The sequence below is a fragment of the Gastrolobium bilobum genome, unplaced genomic scaffold (genome assembly GCF_033153095.1).
Source record: "Gastrolobium bilobum isolate Gb01-03AN ecotype WA unplaced genomic scaffold, APGP_CSIRO_Gbil_v1 utg2490, whole genome shotgun sequence".
Classification (NCBI taxonomy): Eukaryota; Viridiplantae; Streptophyta; class Magnoliopsida; order Fabales; family Fabaceae; genus Gastrolobium; species Gastrolobium bilobum.
The window spans coordinates 156,643-163,388 of record NW_026895628.1 but is presented as its reverse complement, the minus strand read 5'-3'; the positions used below and the strand labels follow the sequence as shown (position 1 = coordinate 163,388).

General features: G+C 33.5%; 1 pseudogene; it reads right to left on the bottom strand.

Moving 5' to 3' along the window:
• Positions 1 to 2,543: 2,543 nt before the first annotated feature.
• On the bottom strand, positions 2,544 to 6,538 carry LOC133285329 (uncharacterized; annotated as a pseudogene).
• Between the last annotated feature and the right edge of the window lie 208 nt (positions 6,539 to 6,746).

Genomic DNA, 6,746 nt, shown 5'->3' with positions numbered 1-6,746 from the left:
AAAATATGTGCCATTTTTTTTTATTTCTCAAGGTATCCTCCATTTTAAATGACACAAATGATGTCATTTCATATACACAAAGAGATGAGACTCACTTTTTTTTTGTCTTTATTTTTTTTCAGTGGACCCACACCTCTCTGTGTCTATGAAGTGAAAGAAGTTGTGTCATTTAAAATGATACCCATTTGTCTTTTATATATATATATATATATATATGGGAAATAATTATCTCATGTTGCATGAGATAATTATCTGATGCAACAGAGATAAAATAATGCGGTCCACTATTTTTCTTTTTCTTTTTCTTTTTTTAAAAAAGTAGCGGACCCTTCAATTTTATTTCTGTTGCACGAGATAATTATCTCATGCAACATGAGATTAATAGATCCATATATATATATATATATATTACTAGCTTTTATATGTTTTATTTACTGGGAAATGAACTAGGTCGGGCAGCCTTAACCTCGAAGTCAAGGTTCTTAGGAAATTTCTGGATCTTGGTATTATCTAAAAGTAAATCCAAAGCATTAAACTATGATCCTTTTCAAGAAATACGCAGTTTCTAACAACTTTTTGCTATATTGAGAGATAATTCTTTTAAAGGAACTACTTTATCTTAAAATTTTATCAAATTCATTACACATATACTGTGACCTAGTTCTCGAGTAAATTTTTGTTAAATATGATCTATTGTCTATACTTAAATCAATATTTGATACTAGTGATGTTACAAGAATAATGATATAAATGCATTATTTTTAAAAATATTTTTACACATATAAAATTATAATTTAATATATTTCAGACTTTAGTCTTTTTATATATTTGTTTAATTATTTTTCTATCTATTTTTTCCTTTTATTTGTTTTTCTTTTTTTATAATTTGTTTTTATTTCTTTTTCTTTTATCTATCTCCATTTTTACTTTTCATTTTTTTTCATTTTTCATTTTTCATTTTTTTATTTTTATTTATTTATTTTTCCCTTTCTTTTCCTTCGGTCTTTTCATTTGGGTTTATTTATGACCAATCCAAGTCCAACCCACCGAATTTACTTTATCGGGTCAAAATCGACAAATGAAGAAAGTACGTAAGAGCATAAAATGCCCACTTGCCCAGTAAATTCTTCCATTTAAGGCTCATTAATATAATTCATAGAGTACTCTACCCCTTTTCGTTTCCAATTTTTCCTCCCCCTTCATACGATACCCCTTGTGGACATCTTCCATGGTTCACTTCAATGGTGGTCCCTAGAGAAAAAAAATAAAATCCTACATTTCTTTTTTGTGCTTACTTTTTGGTTTCTTTTCTCTCTTTTAATTTATTATCTTAGTAAAGATACCAAAATCTTGGAGTATTATTACTCTTCAGCCTTTTTGAGTAATACGACAGTTGGAAAATTTAAGATCCGATAATTGTTTACTTTAGATTTATTTATTTTCTTTTAATGTGCATTTGGACTCCAATGACAAATTTTTTGGCCGAACCATTGATCTGCAAACCATATGGTCCACATATATTTCGGACATGGGATTTAGTAACTGAAATATTCGGAATCTAAATCACCCGGTCCATCACATAGTGGACTATGAATACGATCCACTTAAAAATACCCTATTCTAATAATCCGTTCATGTCTCACGATTATAAATGTAACGTTTAGATACTTATTTCAATCCAAAATTTATTATTTTCTAACACATTCTCTCACACACAAAATTTATTATTCTCTAACACATCTTCTCACATAAGATTCCTTTCGGCTTGAAGTGTGAATATTTGTACAGTCCCAATTTTTTTTTATTTTGTACTTATTTTAATTTCACTCGAAAGTGGTGGGTGATAAGAATTGAACTCATGACCTTATGATCACTCACAAGTTCTAATACGATATAAAGAATCACTTGTAATAATAATAACATCCACCTATGTATAATGTCCAATAACATTTATAAGAGACAAATAGTGGGGTCCATAGGTTAGCTAAGAAGTCGAGCAAATAATTTCCTTGAAATATAAGTGTAATTAAATTGAACTATTTCATAGACCATCTTGTAATTTTTGTATGTAAAGCCAACTACCCATTTCCCCAAGAACAGGTCACGAGTATTCTGACTTTCTTTCAATATGAACATATACGGATTGGCTGAACAAGTATAAACATGGGGCCCGATTGCTATAATAAATTTTCTTATTTAGAGAATTCGATTTCTTTAGTTGATGATGTAACATTTAAGCTCTTATAATTGGAGAAAGTATAGCTTAAATGAAAATAGGATTAATTAATAAAAAATTATTGAAGTGAAATTCTGGAAGACACGAAAAAGAGAATGAAGATAATCTCCAAGAAGAAGTTGATTAGTCCAACTTTTGAATGCCATAGCTGTGGAGAACAAGTAATCTGATGGGAACCATTATTGCCGAAAGCTATAGCATGTGGACCAAAAAAATGAAGATATAATGAGGAAAAACGTCAAGAATTAATATGATGAAATTTAATTTAAAGATTATACAGTTGAAACTTCGCAGGTATATATATTTATTAGTTCTTCCCTTGGGTATTTGAACTTTCTGAAGTTATAACTACTCCAGCTGCTGTCTCGGAAGAAGTACGCTGCTGAGTCTGTGAATCTGATCACGACCAACCATAATTAATAATAATCACATTATGTGAAACATTGAGATTATAAAGAATATACATAAATGATAATTAACTATTTTCACGTATTAGGCTACCAATTGACTACCCTATATACATGTATATATCTGACATAGAAGTAAATAAATCATATTGACAGGACCTTCCATACACATTTAGGATGTGTTCGTTGGAGGAAGTGAAAAATGAAAATGCCAAAAATATAAAGAAAAAAGAAGTTATATTAATTTGTTCTGGTGGCTGTATTTGTTTAAAATAAAAACTTACAGCAGTGATAGTATATAACATGCAACGTGGGCCAATGCATGAACGCAAGAGCATTTGACTGCATCTTTGAGGAAATTACCACCACATTTCCTTACTGAAACCACATGCATTCACAGTTACTTTACATGATGACCCTCTCCCTCTCTGTCATGACTTTGTTCCACATTGACCCATACATTATATACGGTTCATGGCACAACCGAGACAGCTCATTCACATGGGGCAGGAGTTGCCCATGTGGACCCCCCATGGCCACATATGTTACAGCCAAATCATAATAATATATATATAATATTTTTTATTTTGGTGTGTCAGTAAGTGCATCATAATTCATAAATCTCTGTGCACCTCTCTCTCTTTCACCCACTTTCTGTGTGTGGGCATGTGTATGTTTTTGAGTGAGATATACACATTCATGTAATAAGCAAGAATATTAAAAAAGATCAAAGGGTAAAGTAATTGAATGAAGAGAACAGAAAACTACCACTAGGGGAAGGAGGGGGTTGCCTTATTGCTGTTTGTTGAGGAGGACGATATGCAGAGAAGGATCCTCCTTCCATGGGTGTAGGGTAGTATAGATAGGACGGTCCAGCTGGTACGCGATGTGCTTGGGGTGTAGAAAATGTGCCCCTTGGTGGTTGCACAGAATAACCATAGTAATATGGGGATCCCATAGTTGAAGATGATGGTCCATAGAGTTGTTGATAGTATTGAGGTTGCTGAATCTGTTGGTTGTACAATGTTGCCTGTGCTCATTCGATCATTAAGCTAATATTATCCAACTGCTCTCCATTATTAATAACTAACTTGACATCATTAAAATTTACCATGTTGTTAATTGATTAGAGGAAGAGAGATGCTTACTTGGTGGTGGTGGTACCCATATTCAGGAGTGTAGGTTGGGTAGCTGCAAATAGAGTTGAAAGGAATTTAATTACTAAGCAAATATGGAAGGAAATACGTTAAATGCAATAGTTTATTTGTTTCTCAGAGAAGCAATGGCTCAAAATGGAAGGCTTCTATATTGTTGTGGACTGGTACTGAACTTAATATGCAAGGTTTTCCGGTAAATCCGGTGAGGAAAGAAGCCATTAGTATCAGTAGCCTTGGTTGTCGTGTGGGACCCCAATTTTATCAATGTATAATCAGAGTTAGTACTATTGTGTGCTTGCTTTGAGGTATGGTAAGCATTGTCCCTAAGATTTAATTAGTTATGACTCACTTCTGTGCTGGCTTCCTTTTTTGTGGCTCAGGCATTATGAACATGTTGCCCTTAAAGCAGAAAAAGGAAGAAATAAAGCATTATAAAGATTTTACCATAAAATAAAAATAAAAATAAAGCACGGTAAAGAATGGTCAAGGTAGAATCCAAAGATATGGAAGATTTTGCATGCACATATAAAGTATATGAAGTCTCATGGGAAATGTCGAGGCAGAGTTTGAGGAAAGAAAATCATGAGCTACTCCCTATTAAGTCATTCAATTTCTGATAGAACTAAGGAATTAATTATGCTTTGGTAGAAGTTTCTGGGCGACTCAAGAAGTTGAATAACTCGTTCAGAATCATCATATTTTATTTTGCAAAAATAACTTTTGCTTTATAGTAAAGGTGAGACAAAAAAAATTATTGTAAAATTTAATATCCAAAAATTTAGAAACTTATCAGTGAAGAAATATGGCTAATGTTGATATACCACGTTCTAATAAAAGGGGAAGAGGTTGAAACACCTAACAAAAGGAACAAAGATACATGTTGCCAGATAAATTGAAAGAAAGAAAAGATCTTATCTTCTATACTTCTTGTATTCAAAGCTAAATTTATATACTGTGCTTTCCACATTCCTTAGGAAATGAGTCTATGAAAATGTTAATATAAGAGTAATTTCCCTCTGGTTTTTGTTTATACGTTCACCATTTTCTTGTCAAGAGTATTTTGTAATTCACCAACCAATACATACAGTTTTATAAGACAACAATAAAATTGCTGGTAAGAAAATGACTTGATAGCACAGGACATGCAAAAGTACCGAGAGCCAAGGGATTTTAACATGTACAAGATTATAAACCAAATTAATTGATACAGGACCACAGTGTCAGACAAAAATATATACATGCATTGCCACGGATTGCATATCTATTAATCTGTACATATTATTACTAGCATTTCTACCATAACCATATAAGTATCTATATCTATAATATATGTTACAAAAGTAATGTTTCTGATTGATAGGTTGAATCTACATGTACCCCATCTTCTTAGGCCTTCTTTAATTTATGATACATATAATCCAACAACTTTTTTCATACATTACATTTTCACACGATATCTTTAATGACACCTTCCGCTTACAGAAAAAAAAAAAAAAAAAGGCAGAGAAAAATTATCTCCCTTTCTCTGTTTTTTTCAAAAGGATAACATGTAAAGGTGTAGTGTGTATATATAAATATATATTTTTAAAAGTATTACTGTGTTCTTTCAAGCTTCAATATAAAAAGAAAAGTACACATTATGACACTAAAAGAAAAACATATTCATGCTTGATATCAGATTGGAGGATCAGATAGAACTGTCTGAAATGCAATTGATTAAGCTTATGGGGATTAAGAAGGAGGAGGAAAATGCAGATAACGGTTGATGATAAGGGAAACTTTGCCCTTGTACTTTAGAGTGACATGATATATGAGGATTTTCACGCTGACACCGAGACCTACTGTAGTTGGAAGGGAGCAGTCAAGCGACATATGGAGACAGCAATGTGTGCGTCTATATGCAGTTCTCAATTAATAGCATGGACCAGTTCCTTTGACTACGAGAGACATTGGTAATAAATGGCTACAGTTAATGAACAAAGCTAACTCACTCACCCATATGGCGGATACAGTAGTGGCGGAGGCGGTGGCAGTGGCGGTGGCCCTGTAGCCGGAACACCACTATACGACGCCGCACCTGGTGCTCCTTGAAATGTACTCCTTCCTGCATTACCACCCCACCAAAAAAAGTTCATTATTTTTCATGGCAAGGGAATCAAAAGGCTACATATAATGATTCAGTTCCAAACATTGTAGAATAGCAAATAAAAAAATAAAAAAACATGTAAATTGACCTCTGGGTGGTGATGGTCTAGGCCGTCCTAGAGAAGCAATGTTACAATTTGCTCTTCTTCCATCTATTACTGGGTTTGGATCAGAACAAGCCCTTCTAGCTGATTCTGGATCACGGAATGTTACCTATTCATTGTGTATATATATAGGACACGTTTGTATATAATAAGGGTCAAATCAAACAAACACATTTTGCTGTGAAAAAAGAAAAAAAATCAAGCTTGGCCTTTAAGGCAGAATAAGAGTTATAGAGAGAGACATACGAATCCGTAGCCTTTAGATTTTCCTGTGTGTTTATCAGTGATAATGACAGCTTCAAGAATGTCTCCGAACTGCTCAAAATATTTGCGCATTTCTTCAGATGGAGTCTCCCATGCTAGTCCTCCAACAAACACCTTGGTGAACGTTGTGTCTCCGAACTGTGATCGGTAATGTGGGTAAGCCATGGCATCAAAAGAGGAAATGGGTGTCCTTGTTTATGCATTAAGGCTTGGCTTTTCGCTCATTTAAGCTAAACTCTGCGTTTTCTTCTGGTATCTAGTCATCATCTTCCATTCCTCCATCAAAGTCTCTTCTTTTCTTCTGGTTTCCGCTCTCTCTGTTTGTTTGTGTGCTTGCGCCTAAATTTCCACCCCCACCGTTCAGCAACCCCCTCTTCTTCTTCTTCTTCTTCTTCTTCTTCTCACAATAGAAGAATCATTGAATTTGAAGAGC